The following is a 15,276-nucleotide window of genomic DNA, read 5'->3' as shown; positions in this document are numbered from 1 at the left end:
CTTGGAAATCCTAAAGGATCGATTCAAGCAGCAGAGGAGCAGTTGCTGGAAAAGGCTGTATTCCCTTGCTTTCTGCTCATGCTCAGATAGCTCCGTGCTCAGTGGAGCAGTTCCCAGCATTTTTTTGTACCCGGACACCCCATTACTCCCCCCCTGCCTCGCACATCCCACCTCCATCCCCAAAGGTTCCCTGTACCTGCCCAGGGGACGGCAGTGCTGCCGGGGTGGTTTTCACTCCACACCTCCTTCCCTTGTCATACGAGAGTGGCAGCAGGTCACATCCAGGAGAAAGGCTCGGACTGTAACAGATTTTACTGCTTACCTCTTGTACTCCTTTACTGCTTAGCCAGTAACCTCCTGGATTTCCAGACATCCAGCCTCCAGTCACTCCAAACGTCACTGGCCGTGTACAGAGCAGCTTCTACGCCTCTTTTGGATGCTACCTTTCTCCATGTTGGGTTTCCACTCTCCATCTTGTGGCTGCTCCCTGGGTGGCCTTGCCTTCCACGGCCAAGATCTGCTGCCCCAGCCTGCCCCAGGGCGGCTCAGGGGAGAAGAAACTCACCTTAGGGTGCCCTATGACAGAGGCACAGCAGGCTGGTGCTCTGTCCTCCAGGCCACCTGGGCTTGAAGGCCCAGACCTGGGTCCCCAAAGGTCCCAGCAGGCCTCTAAGATGCCCTTTTCTGGAGCGTGCCTCCCACCAAGGGAAGCCTTGGGTGCAAAGAGCAAAATACTCTGGGTGGCCTCCAGCTGCAATGACATCCCTTTGGAGCCCAGAAGGGGCAAACGTCTTGGTGCAACCAACCTCTTCCCTTGACAGTCTATCAGACCCCTGCCTTTCCAAATTTTGTGTTAGAAAATGCACACTTATTGACACAGAGAGTCCTCTCTCTTGTACAGAGATACACACACACCTTTCAACAAATTCTAGTTAGATGCATACCTCACTGCCTGGTTGCATGGTTTTGTGCAAAAAGAGAACTTTTGCCTTGTTGCCTTGCCTAAATGCATGAAAGGCCAATTAAGCTGAGATTAAACAGTGAGGGCCAATTCTTACTAATGATGGAAATTCTTTTTGTCTTTCAAGGTCAAGGCTCAGGCTCGTGCAAGCAGGAGCAGCTTTATCAGAAAGAAGAGAGCTCAGCCAGTGCAACTCGGGCTTTAGCTTTGTTATTCAGGAAGCATCAAGTCTTCTACAGTATGTCTTCATGAGACAAGCTGAGTTATTATTACGCATCACAAGTTCGTTGTGTTGCAACTCTACAGATCCCGACTGTTCTGTTTTCAGAAAGAGGATGCTGCTAAAAATTACATGAATGATGAAGAAATACCAACTTACACAGCCTCTGACCAACTGCAGGCAATTGGTGATGCATAAACACATCTGACCTCCAGGAGAAGAAGTGAGCTTGGCCCCAAGTTAGGTAAAATTGAAGATAAAATTATAACACTTATTTCTACATCCCTTCATGGAAAAAATTATTACTCTAAGTCCACATGGATATGCTGTGGTTTGTGGTTGAGATGAGGCCAGGCTGGAGTTTTGGCTGTGTCCTGAGGAGAGAACGTTTGTTGTGATTGGGCTGGGATAAAGATAGAGCTGGCACAACTGGCTGGGAGAGGGCTCAGCATCCCTGCAGTGCTGGCCCTTCCCCACAGCACAGCTCGCCCTGCAGCCAACACAGCTGGACGCGAGCTCGGGTTGTGCAGCTATGTGGGGAAAACATTAACCAGGCAGGGGAACCACACCGACACAGCCAGCCCACCCGACTCTTTGGAGCAGCTATTTCCACAGGGATGTTCCTCCCCAGCAGTGGGGGCCTTCAGAGCTAATGCTGCCATTCCCAGGGGTCACCAGACTGGCATTTGCATGAAGACCTGTCTCACCTTGAAAGATTAAGGAGATAAAACATAGAAAATGAGGGGGGGGGGGGGAAGGGAATCAATCCAGACCCTGAGGTGGGATCAGCTGAGGGCAGAGGGTAATATACACCAGGACTTCAGGCTTATCTGGAGGGCTTGGCTTGTTTCCCTCTAGAAATGGGTTACCTAGTTTGTGGCTTAGGCAAGGCTGGAGCCTGCCCATAACAAAGATACCAACACGGTCAACCATGAAAGCTGGGCTTGGATTCTCATCTGCCTTCTCCCACAGCTCATGTCACAGCAGGTGAAGGTGAGCAGAGTAGCCTGATGGGAAACCATTCTTCCAGACCTTCTTTCCCTGTTCCTCTGTCGGTTTCCAGGGTAGGACACGAGACCGAGACAGGCACTGGGCTGGCAAAGGCGCCCACCTCAGGAGGTGGGGACAACGTGCAGGTACCAGGAATGGGAAGGGAGAAATCTTCCCCAGGGCCGGCATACCTGGTCAGCACAGGCATCTGGGGGACAGCCCAGCCCTCCTGCCCAGCGCCACAGCACCTCCTGGAAGAGGGGTCACCCGCTTGTCCCCCTGGTCTTGCAGGAGCTGGAGTCCACAACACGTGAGCATCAGCCCTGCAAGCCTCTCTGTGGCCAGCAGTGGACTGGGACCGGCCTGGAGCTCCCTGTGGCTCCCAAAGCCTCAAGAGAATCCTTTGGCCTTTCCAGAAACATGCTTTCAGCCCCTCTTTGGACCTAGGGGCCACTTTTGAGGCTGTGCTCCAGCTCCAGAGTCATTGTGGTTAGTTTATTTTCAAGAAACACCACAAACCAGTTTCCCCACTGGTTAGGAGAAATATTTGGTGTCAGGTTTGGACTGTGTTGCAATATGCTGTTTTCTACCTGGGATGAGCTCCACTGGCCAGTGGAGAGTGGGAGCTGATGTTCTTTGAATCAATATTTGCTTCTAAATGTTGCTTAATTTCTAAACTGCACACAGCAAACAAAGAGCTCTCTGTCGATTTTAAGCAGCTCTTTCCGGCTCAGAGCACTAAACCCAGCTACGGGCTGTAGCCTCTTTTCCAGAGCTGCTTACCATGTCATACCATTACAGGCTGGCATTTTTGGCTAGCTGCTAACACCAGCCCAGCTGGCAGATACCAGCACTTCAACCCTTTCTGCCTTGCACAGCAGCTCCGCAGGACAGTGCCTCCAGCCTCTCCGTGCACAGCTCCTCTCCAGCAAATGCCAGCCGGGCCAGCATCAGGAGGAACAAGGTTTTCTCGGTGGAGAAGCTGCCTCCTCTCTCAAACACGCCACCAGCAACTCCTGCCGCTAAAGTCAGCAGTGGTTTAAGCTCTGGCAGCCAGAGGTCGATGCAAAACTCTCTTAGCCTCTCAGATGCGTAATTAGTGACATTCGTCCTAATGAAAGATTCCAGTTTGCTTGATTAACCCAAGGGTTAAAGGGGTTACAGCAACTCCGGGCAACCTTGGGAACTGCAATATTCTTGGAGGGCTTTTGGAAGGGAGCAGAGAAAAGTGCAGTGGGTTAATCGTTCCTGCTGAAGACCTGCTTGCAAAAAACGCTGCTGGAGCCTGACAACATTCACCCCTGTTTCCTGAGTAGTTTCCAAAGATCTCTGGGAACAAACCAGCAAATACTGATAATCGGGAAAGACTACCATATCAGGAAAGACTACCGCTATCAGGAAAGGCCACCTTTGGCTCTGCTCCTGCAGCCCATGTGCCCAGGCTCTGCCCTGGGGCATGAACCAGGTGGTGGCACAACTCTCACGGCCACAAAGCAGGGCACCAGCCTGTTTCCATGGGGGCAGGTACCCATGAGGAGATGCTGGGCCATCACGGAGGATGCAACCAGGGAAGAGCATGAGGGAGAGCGGCTTCTTTCACAAACTCACCAAATGGCTGAGGCTGGAGGCACCTTTGGGTCCATCTGGCCCGATCCCTGCTCAAGCAGAGTGGCTTGCCTAGGACCACGCTGTTCCCAGGGGAAACCCGGCCAGCACAAGGGGACACCCTGCCGGCTCCCATGCTTTGGAGCTCCCTTGGTTGCCAAAGGAGCAGGGGGACATCCCAGGGCTGGCAGCACTCAATGACTGCTGGAGCAGCTCTCGCTGCTGGAAGCAGCCCAAGGAGCAAGGACCGAACCTCTTATCACCCTCTGCAGCCCATGGGCAGCCCGGCTGGGCTGGCCGAGCCAGGCCCAGGCATTGTGCTCAGCCACGGGATAGCCGCTCTGGCCAGAAACAAGGTTTGGGCATCCAATGAATGGGAAAAGGGTCAGGTCACCAATGGGTCAAGATGAACTCTACCATTTGCTGTTCAAGCCCTTTCCAGTTAGCTAATTTACGGTAATCATTAATACCAAACGCCCGCCTGTACGCGAAGCCTCACAATAGCCCATTTTTAACCTGCCACCGCCACTACATGCTGTTACGCGTGTCCTGGTTGAAGCCACCTTCCCTGGCTGCATGTAAAGACTCCTGCGGCCGCTCCATTTTCTTGTTGATTAGTAGTGGTGGTTTTGAAACCAACAAAAAATAGGTTGGCCAGCATTCCCTTCCATTTTGTCATCTTGAATCAGCATTGAACGGAATTAATGGAAATTTGGCTTCAGAATAACAGCAAGGCTTAGCCTTTATTGGCAACCTTCTGAACTCTAGTTAAATTAATTTTTCTTCTGTGCTTGAGATTCTCAAACATGGTTAGAGCAGTTCAACAGCCACGAGCTGTGCAAACACCTGACCCTTTGCCTAGTCAAAATGTGGCACCAGTGACTAAATACTTGCCCCTGAAAACCTAGCAGCAATTTTCTTCTGGAAAAACTGATGCAAAGGAGAAAGTGAGGAATGGTCTTCATTATTTCATTAACTGCTGGGAGTTATTTTACAGATTGGCTAGATACAAAGTAGAAAGAGGTTTCGTGGAAACGCTCCATTTGATGGAATGTGAAGCCACAAGAGGCAAGCAAGGAATCCTGGCTTGGGATGCTCAGACCCCACGGTGGAGACCAGACCATCAGCGCTGCTTTGGGAGACCAGACTCCTTGAAGAGGTGTCACAAGATTAACCATGCTTCCAGGAACGTGTGCTTTCCTTGTTCAGACCTACGTATTAAATAGCTTCTCCTGGCAGACTGTCACCATTGGTTAGACCTGCTCACGGGCAGGTTTGACCCTTCAATCCCCCCTTTTCTTCCCAACGGCACAGACATTAGTTTCCTGGTCATCGTTCAAGATGTTCTCAAGATAAAACCCTGGCACAGGCAGGCAAGGGGAACGGCTCCTCCTGTCCTTACCACGACGCTCCCAGGTCATGTAATCACAGAATGGCTTGGCTTGGAAGGGACCTTGAAAGATCATTTAGTTCCAAACCCTGGCTCTCAAACCATCCCGTCCCTTCCAGAAAATGCTGTTTTGCAATATGGTAAATAATAAAACTCTTGGGAATATTAAGAGCCCTGGGAGGAGCAGGGAGTAGGGAGCGGAAGGCCAAGCTAAGCAGATTTCAAATCCCCTCCTGAAGGCTTTTAGACCCCCTTGGCATTTTAATCCTCTTGGCATTTCCAGCTGTGGGAGTAAAGGAGCAGAAATCCTACAGAGAGGTACAGGGGCTTGAGGGCACATGTCTGGCTGGGGCTGGCACCAGGGAGAGAGTTCTGGGGTAGGATGGTGAAGCAGAAAAGAGGAGACTTGGGGTCAGAGTCAGAGGTGGTTTGGGGTAGGATTGCCCCAGAGGTAGAGCTGGGGCTAGCAGGGGGCATCTCCATGCATACTTTTGCCCGAATCTCTGATCTGAATCAAGACAATAATTTCTCTTCTTTTTTCTGCACCATGTGCATTTTCTCCTGCTTCCTCATATCCCTCATCCCTGCTCTTATGAGGGGCATCACTTCACAACTGACTCATTGTTTATTTTCATTCAAACCCAGCTGTCCCTCCCTCCCCCCCCCCCAAAAAAAAAAAATCAGAAAAAAAAATGTTCAGACAGAAAACAACTTGGCAATTGATTTTGTCTTACAAGGAAAGCTTCCCTGGCTTGGGCTGATTTGAGTAGGACGCAGCAGCCCTCCTGCAGAGCCCCCACAGCATCATTCATCGGTCCCCTTCCCAGCTGGGACGTGCCCTGCTGATGTGGGTGGCTCAGCAGTGGGGAAAGCGATGGCAAAGCCCAGCTGAAGTGCGACGTGGCCCTAACAGCTCCCCAAAACTGTTGCAAGAATAAGGAAGGAACCAGAAGAATTTCCTACTTCGGATGCTTTACTGGAAGTTGCATAAGGTGGGGGCAACATGGTTTTGCTCCATAGGATAATGATCGGTTTTGTTATAGACAAAGGTCACTGCATGGAGAGAAATGGCTTTATGCCACTAATCTTCTAATCACAGAGGAAAAGAGAAATTAAATCCATTTGGGGAGCTGGCAGTGAATAAGGTTTGTGCCCATAGCCTTGCCATACCCAAGTCAAGATTGTTCTCCCCTCCACCAGTCCTTCAGCACATGTTCCTCTGGTCACCAGCACCCTCTCCCACCATCTGCACCCACCAGTGGTGTCCACTGCAGGCAGAAAGCCCTGGCACTGTCCTACCATTGAAAACCTGGTCAGACACCATGGCCACAGTGCACCAGGACCACATCCCAGGGGCAGAAAAATGCAGAAAGCCTTGGAGAAACACCAGTGTGCAGTCATCTGTGCAAGACCCTGACTCTCCTGTAGGGCACTGAGACCATGCCTCAGCCCCTTTATGGCCCACTTTATTCTGGGTGGTTATTTTTGGGGTGCAGAAGTAATGATTTGCTCACCAAACCGAATGTTTCTGCTGAGTGCTGGCTCTTGAAGGCGTTCCACAGCTCTGAGCTGACATCACCACCGTCTTCTATAAACAAGCCTTGGAGAAATAACATGAACAAACAGCAAGAAAGGTTTTGCAAAGATCCTATTGCAAACAACATACTTGTTCCTCTTGCACATTCCCCTTGAGGTGGGAAATCCCCATGAAAGGGCCGGGCTGGCCTTTCATCAAGGACATCACACTTGTGTAATGACAGTGGGTGCCAGGGAAGCTGGAACCACCAGCCCACGTCTCCTTTCCTGTCTCCCATGAGGGATAACAACAGACATGTAAGAGCAGTGCACACCAAGCAAACATTGCAGTGGAGCATTTTACATCAGAAGAGCAATCATTTTTGTTTTTATTTTACTTACTAGTGTAGTATTTTGATTAGGAGAACTTCAATGTGTTGTGACAGAGGAAGTAATAAACTGGAGAAGCAAAAAGAAGGGGTCCTTTCACTTGGTTCGAGCCCTCCAAAGTTAAATCTGCCCTTCCTCTGGCACCCAAGTGGGCAGAAGGGGGTGGACGTCTCCTGAGGACAACCCACCTCACTTCAGCAGAGGCAGCACGACGTACCCTGCGGCAGCAGACACACGTGGTGCCTCAGGGCACCCACTTGCCTGATGACAGTGGTGATAGTGGGTTGTTCCCAATATCTGTGGTCTGAATTGAAGAGTTAACTGATTACAAGTCAAGCTGTCCGGATTTTATGGAGAGACATAGGCACCAGGAGCAGTTCAGCCCAGACCCAGCAGAGGTTAATTTATCGCAGCGCAAATTGGGGTTGAATCCACCGTACCCATGAGCACCAAAGTACAGGTCGCTCATTTATCCAGCAGCCACAGTGCGGTTTCTTCTGGTCACAGGTGACCGCTTAAAAATAAAAGAGGGGAGGCGGAAAGGCAGGGGAGGAGAACGCAGGGGATGTGTCCCAGGTGGGCAGTGCCCCCAGGCTGGGGCACCCTGATGGGGAGACAGGTCGGGGCTGTGGCCAGCTCTTGCTCAAGGGGACAGGCAGGGAGCAATGTCCCAACCCACGCCTTGGGTATAACCATCCCCTGAAGGCTTTCAGCAGGGTGCTGAGCCTGCCAAAGTCACTTTCCTGTGGCTGATCTCCTGAGAGGGAAGAGGTAGCTTGAGCCCATTTCTCCACCTCACCAGCTGGCCGTCAGGGTGCCCTGCTCTCTCCCAGTTTGCAAACTGCTTCCCGCAGTCCTGTTTTGCAGAGAATTAGCTGTTTTTCTAAATATCGGCTTTCACTGGGAATTTTTGGGGAAAAGAAAAACCAACCAACTGACCTCAGAGACTTGCAGCTATGAAACCAGACCCCGAATTGTCCCCATCACCCCAGCTTCCTCTCAGCCTCGGTTTACATCCTTGTCTTTGGATCTGAGCTGGGGTACGAGAGGGGGGATCCTGCCTGAGGCAGGTAAATTTGGGCTGACCCCCTGATGCGCCAGGCAGGGAAGGGGAGGGAAGCCCTTCGCTGTACCCCAGCCAGGCAACGGCTGATGGGCCAAGTCCTCTTCTCCCTCTCCCCCACTGCTCATCCCTGCCTGTGGCCTACTGCGCTGTGCAGAGCTGCTGAGACCCACGCAGACCAAACGCACTGACACTATACCCACATTTATGTTACAGCTCCTCCAAGGCACCCTGCCGACTGCCCCGAGGCAGCATATTGCAGAAGATGTCGAGGAATAGCAGTAGAGAGAGAAATAAACGGCCCAGAGGAAGGTCATATCAGAGAAAGGGGTCCAAAGGCTTGGCAGCGGATCAGAGGAGGGGGTGCGGGTTGTAATACACGATCCCTGGAACAAAGGTCAACCAAACTGCAGCCTAATGAGCCCCCTGTGTGCAAACAGCGGTGCTTGCTCAGCAAATACACTTGCCCCAGCCCCGGCCAGCCTTTCTGAACTGCCTGTTTCTGGAGGAGGGGGAGGAGGGGATGTTTTAACAGCTGCAAAGAGCAATTGTGGCCCTGCAGGGTGCCTCCATGTGCACCCACCCCACTCCCCACGCAGAACCAGCAGCTTCAGAGATGCAAACAGAAGTGCCCTCACCCTGCCGGAGGGAAAACCCCGGTGTCCAGACCACAAGGGACTCCATCCCCACCCTCCTCGGCTTTCTGCAGGACTCTGTGGCACAGCAAGCGCATGGTGATTACACCCTTGGTCCCTCAGACCCCGCCAGAAGTAAAAGAGCTCTCCAGGCCCAGGAGCAAGGTAAGAAAGGACATCAGAGACGTCAGGAGAGGCAGAAGGAAAAAAAGCAACCACAGAAATGGTGTGGGCGCAGAGCACCTGTGCATGGGTGTGCGGGAGGGAAATGAGCACATCGTGCTCCTCTTCCTCACCACATCCCTAAGGCTGCTGCAAGCACCTCATCCTTCTCTTCTCCTCCTGCCCCACCGGCCTGCCCCTGAGCACCCACTCTGCCTCCTTCACTCGAGACCACAGCTCGCAGCGCCCCGACCCTCTCCTGTATCCGTCATGTTAGGGCTCTCCTCACACATAGACTCTGGACCTGAAGCTGTCCCTCTGGACGGCAGCCTTGGCCCGGCACGTAGCGCTGTTTGCACAGCCCTTGCTCAAACACGATGGCCACGACCTCGCTCTGCCGCAGCCCACCGCCGCCTTAGCACCACCACAACGCACGCGTCCAGGCCCCGGCGCCTGTGGAGGCCTGAGGGTGGGCGCCCACAGTGGTGCTGCAGCGGCCAAAGGCTCACCCGCCTTCTGCGACTTGGCTCATCATCCTACAACCACAGCCCACGGTGTCTCGGAGGGCACCGGCATCTGAATTAGGTTAATTATTGCAGTCGTATGTGGTAATCAAGGATAAGCCTCAGACGGTGTTGTACAGTAAGGTTTTGTTGGTCTTGGAGAAGCCAATAGCAGCTTGGCCAGTGTTCAAGCCCTGGATGTGTTCTGTGTCAACACCGTGCTGAAGGATGGGATTTGGGTTTATCTGCAGCCCCAGCTGCAGCAGAACCAAGCAGAGCGCTTGGGAGCCCCAGCAGGAGCCTGACCTACAGCCGGGGCTCTAATCAAATGCTCCCCATTTGCACCATGACACCCCCACACACCCCAAAGAAGCATCTTTCCATGCAAAAGCAGAAAAATAAAATAAAATAAAATAAAACAAAACAAAACAAAACAAAATAAAATAAAATAAAATAAAATAAAAATACTTCTGCAAACACCACATGTCCAAAAGGAGCAATTCCTTTCGCAGGAAAATATCAAGTCCACATTCCTGGCCCTGGGGAGAAGCAGCAGACCCCTACATTTTGGGCACGCTGTAAGTGCACCAGAGTGGGTTGTAGGAACAGAACATCAGCTCATCATACGTAGTTTGAGGTGCCACAGACTCCCTGGTGGAAGCTCTGAGGACCAGACCAAGAAGCTGGTGGGACCTGCACAGCCCAGACCCTCCTTCAACCAGAACACTGCGGCAACATCTGGTGGATTTGGGGAGATTTGGGGTTTATACCCTTTAAATCCCAGAGCTGTCTGAACTGGAGAGTTTGGCTTTGGGTTGATCTGAGCTGGGTAAGCAGGAGGTGCGTAGTGCCCAGCCATCGCAGCTGAGCAGCACAGCTCCCCAGACAGCCCCGGGCTCAGGTCCGAGCACCCTGATCCTCTGGGGATTTGACTCCAGAAGCCCTTGGTCTCAGGGGGAAGAGGTCGGTGGCAAAGGAGCCAGACCAGCATCTGCTAGAGGAAAAGCAGAGGGGCGAAGTGAGGCTTCCTGTGAACGTCTTGCAGGCTTCCAAGGCCCTCAGATTCTTTGTCTTGCCCAGAAAATATTTTGGACATGTCAAATGGTACCTCCATCACAGCCAGGGATGGGAAATGCAAATCTCAGGGGCTTTTCTCCTACAGCTCTGGTCTGGAGATACTGTGTTGAGCTGCTGAAGAACTTTGATGATATTTTCCTTTCCATTTTTATAATGTTACCTACCTAAGGTTTGTTATTGTTGCTGTCATTGTTTTTCACATTTAAACAAACCTGAATGATAAAGCCCCTCATTTTGAAAAAGAAAAAAGAAAGAAAAAAGAAAAAAAAAAAGGTAGATGACTTTCAAACTTTTAAATTTGTAAGTGTTGCCCAAAGGAAGAACTCCTCTCTCTGAAAGGCTGAAGTATCAAAGGAAGCAGCCACTCTGAAGACAAACATAGTCTGTGAAAACCCCACCAGACGCCCGCGTGGGGGCAAGGTGTGGCAAAGGGCACAGGCAGAAACGGCAGTGGGGTTATCTTGAGCATGGCACCAGGGCGTGGAGCTTTGGGGCGGTCCCCAGGGGCACCTACCTGTGATTTCCATGCTGCTTTGATGACCCCTACAGGGACAAGCAGCAAAAAGTCCCGAGTTTTTCATCTCCACTGCTTTTTAATCGCCACTGCTGTAGGGACGGCTGTGAAAGCAGCCAGCTCCTCCTCGCTGCTGGGAGCGGAGACCGGAGACGTGACTCCTGCTGGAAGCCCTCTGAGGTCTCTGCTCGGGGAAGGAGCCGCAGTGAGCTGTGGCCAGCTGTGGCTGCATATGAAAGAGGAACAAGATGCAGTGCCTGCCGCATGGAAATTGCTGCAGAAGAGCCAAAATAGGAGTTTATGCACACTGCTAGCAGCACGGAGGCGTGCTGGTCGTGTCCAATGACAGCTCCTGATGTTTTCCATCTTTCCCTTGCCTTTCACATAGGGAGGTCCTCTATCCCTCCTGAAACTCTTGGCTTTCAGGATAGGTTTTTCATGTTCATCCTTCTACCTACCCACTGCTTTTTCCCTTTTCCTGTAGTGCTTTCCTTGTTCGCCAAGTCCTTGAAAGGCACTGGCACCAGCCCTCTTGTTCTCCTTGCTCATGGGACTCCCTAATCAAATTCACAATATCTCCTACAGAGCCTCACACAAGAACTGACACTCTCAGTGTATGAGAAGAAGGCATCTCTGCTGTCATGATCTATGGCACAAAACAACTGCAAAACCATGACACCGGAGTCCTTTTTGTTACTGAACTGACGTTTGTTAGTGCACAACAGGGACTTGGAGAGAGCAGAGCAAGCTTTCACGCCCCACAACTTGGAACACATGAAGAGGAGATGGAAAGGTCTGATTTAACCACAGACACTTCCAGCACTGGCTGACAGTGACCCACACAATAATTAAATTTCACGATGGCTGCAAGTATCCCTAATGCAAACTGAACCAATGTTTTAAGAGGTCTCAGCCAGCGGGCTGTGAAACAAATATCAAGGAAGCCCTCTTGCAGTGAACACACTACTGGGCTCTTACCTAGCCAAACTGAGACTTGTTTCAAGCATGTTTCTGACATCCTGCATCCATTCTACTCCCCACACCCAGGGTTCAGACTGGGATTATCTGCTCCCCGGTGGTGCAGAATCCCGACCCAACACTTCAGTTTCCTTCCTGACGCCCCCCCTCTGCTCCCAGCCCTCCTTGCTGCCTGCTCCCAAGCACACATCCTGGTGCGATGTCCTCCTTGCAGGGTGCTCACGGGGGTGTGCTGCAGACATTCCCCGTTCACCCTCCATCACTGCCGACGCTTTTCTTCCGCCCGTCTCGGCAAATCAAGATGCCAGCTGCAGCATCACCCTGCAAAGCCATCTCCGTCGGCAGGGCAGGTGTGCAAGGGGTGCTCCCCGGGGAGACCCAGCAGACCAACGCTCCTCTTTTGCCCACCACTGCCCTGCTTTGACACGGGGGCGCTTCAAGGACACCACAAGAGCAGACATTTCCCAGGGCTGCCCCCAAACACCCGCTGAGATAAGGAGCCAGTCTGCGCTACTGAGAAAACCTGCTTCCCCTTGCCACCTTGGGGTGCCAGAGGCAAGCTGCTTGCAATTCCTGACACAATTGGCTGCAAGAAACCTCTCCCACCCTGCGTTTTTGAGACCCACATTCCCGATTCGTGCCTTACTGCTCCCCTGGGAAGGTGTGGTCAGGGGGAGCCGCTTAAGGGAGCGGAGTGGGCAGCATGTCCCCAGCACTCTGTGTGCCAGACCACCCGTGCCCTCCCAAACCTTTGGGGCAGCACTCACATACCAATGCTGCAGCTTTCCTAGAAACCATACAATCTCTCCTAGATTTCAGGGTGTTGTTTGTTTTTCTTTTCCCAGGTGAGACACCGACATTTATCTGGGCTCCTTGTCACGCTTTCCATAAATAGAAGGTGGCATCAGAGCACGAGGCCCCCGCCCTGTTTGCACGCTGAGCTCCTTCAAAAGGCATTTGCTCCGTAAATGCCTGTTCCACCTGGTTTCCCTTGGTCAACACAGCTCCTCTAGCTGGGTTTCATCTGAGAACCGTTTCCACTATTTTGATGTGTGCACCAGGCACTGGCTGGGGCAGGGCCAGGGCTGGACCCAGCTCTGCCCAAGTCCTGCTGACCATGGAGAGTCCGAAAGACACCAAAGAGCTCCTGGAAGCAGATCCAAAAAAAAAAAACCAAAAAAAACCAAGCTGTTTGCACCAGAGCCCCTTGGGGAAGGAGCTCCGACTAAAAGAACCCTACTTTTCCTGCACCACCACTCTCTCCTCTGTCCCCCTTTCTTTGCCATGCTACGTTTAGTCCTTCCCTTACCCATTTTTCTCTCCCTGTTCATCTTTGGCCTTTCCCAGGTTATACGCAGATCCTCCAAGGCTCTGGTTGATCTGGTTGAAGCCACCAGTGGAGCAATGCTCCATTTCTGGTGTTTTTGTTTTTTTTTTTCCATACTACGCAGGGCAGGACACTGGGTGTAACCCGCAGGGTGAACCCACACCACGGCCCTGCGAGGCGGGATGCTGCCGAATGCCATGGGGATGAAGAGCAGGGCTGAGGAGGGCGAGCTCGTCCCAGGCATCTCTGCCTGCTCCTGGCTTCAAGGGCTTCCAGAGAAGAGTCCAGGTCTGGGAGGGGTCTCACCAATTTCTGAGGTCCCTGGCCAGGAAACTGAGCCAAGCAAAGAGAAACAGCTTTGCCTGTTCACAAGGTGCGTGGAGATGTATTTCGTTGTTCAAAGGCTTTTGATAAGGTGACCAAGATTAAAGAACAAATAAGAGAACTGTTTGGGCCAAAGTCCTAACACAAGCCGAAGAACATAAAGCCAGAAGCAGCAGCGTGCTTCTCACCGTGACCTGAGCACATCCAGCTGCTGGGCAGCCTTTGCACCAAAGAGAAGCTCTGGCTGACAGCTGCCCAGGCCCTGCTTTATCCCCTCTGCTTGGCCCTTCACACCAGCAGGTTGGGAAGATGCTCACAAGAGCATAACCTGTTCCTATCCCACCCCACACAGCCCAGTGTCCACTTCCCAGTCTGGCATGTTGGCTCCCTTTGGCCCTCAGCACCCTTTTGGAGGGAAGGAGTATCAATGGGCACTTCACCGCAGCGCGGACTGACTTAATTTTCCCAAGAGAGCTGCTGAAGTTAATACAAACCAATTAAAATAGGACGCCTCACTCACTCCAAAGAGTGCAGATTCGAATAAATACACTTTTTGAGTAGGCACTAATGAAATGGTGGCTGCCCAGGAATGGACGGGGAGGCCCCACGGGTGATAGATTTCAGAATGATTCGGAAAGCAAACTTGCACGCTGCTGATAACACAGTGTGCTGGGTCCCCTGGGGAAAGTCATGTAGAAATTATCACGAGCCGTTTCATGAATAGGTCTGTCTGGAAACTGGCCTGAAAAGCAAACAAAGCTGCACAAAGAGTTTGTTGTTGGGGGAAATCTCGTCTCCCTTTCTCTCTCTCTGAAGTTTCTCCCCATTAGGGGTTTTGCAGGAAGGACTGCAGTCCTAGAGGGGATGTCCTAGACCCTGATGTCCTCACCGATAGGGCCCTGGGGGCCGATTTGTCCCATGCCACTGCTGGGGAACCACACATGCACCTCTCCATCTTTTCAGTCCCCCCGGGCAAGCAAGCTCCAGGCCACCAGGGCACAAATGACTTGTTCAAGCTGACCACGTGTAGGCAGAATGTGATGCAGAAAAGTCATTGCTTAAGCAAAGCATGCAAAAATAGCAAAGAAATAAAGACGGGGGAAAAATGCCCCAAATGATACAAGCAGGGGCAGCCTTAGCAACGTGCAGGACTCAGCCACGCTCCTTTCTCTTACCAGATTCAGGACAGCAAAGGCCTTGTGGCATTGCTCAAAGGTATCGGTGTATGCACCAGCTCAGTCGTGCTTTCATGCCTGAAAACGGCAGGTGTCTGCACTGCAGGTCCCCAGCCTCAGCCACAGCCCAGCCCCTTCTCGCAGGGCGGGAGGAGGCAGGGGGACAAGGGAAAACCGTGGGACTAGAAACCCAAACCAGGAGGCAGAGGCGCGTTCAAGGCTGTCCTGGTGGGAGCGTGCAGTGACAGAGAGTTGGCAGGAGTTGGACTCGGTGATCCTGATGGGTCCCTTCCAACTTGGGACATTCTGTGGTTCTATGGCACTGCCAGGAGGGCTTCCAGGCTCCTCCAGCATGAGACCATAAATATTTTTTACTCCTGGCCCTTCCTAGTAGAATTTTAACCCTGGGTATGGCTGCCCTGTGGCACTCTGGTGTCGCTTTTCCCT

The sequence above is a fragment of the Anser brachyrhynchus genome, assembly GCF_964034855.1.
Source record: "Anser brachyrhynchus genome assembly, chromosome: 9".
In the NCBI taxonomy this organism is placed as follows: Eukaryota; Metazoa; Chordata; class Aves; order Anseriformes; family Anatidae; genus Anser; species Anser brachyrhynchus.
This window is presented reverse-complemented; position numbering follows the sequence as displayed.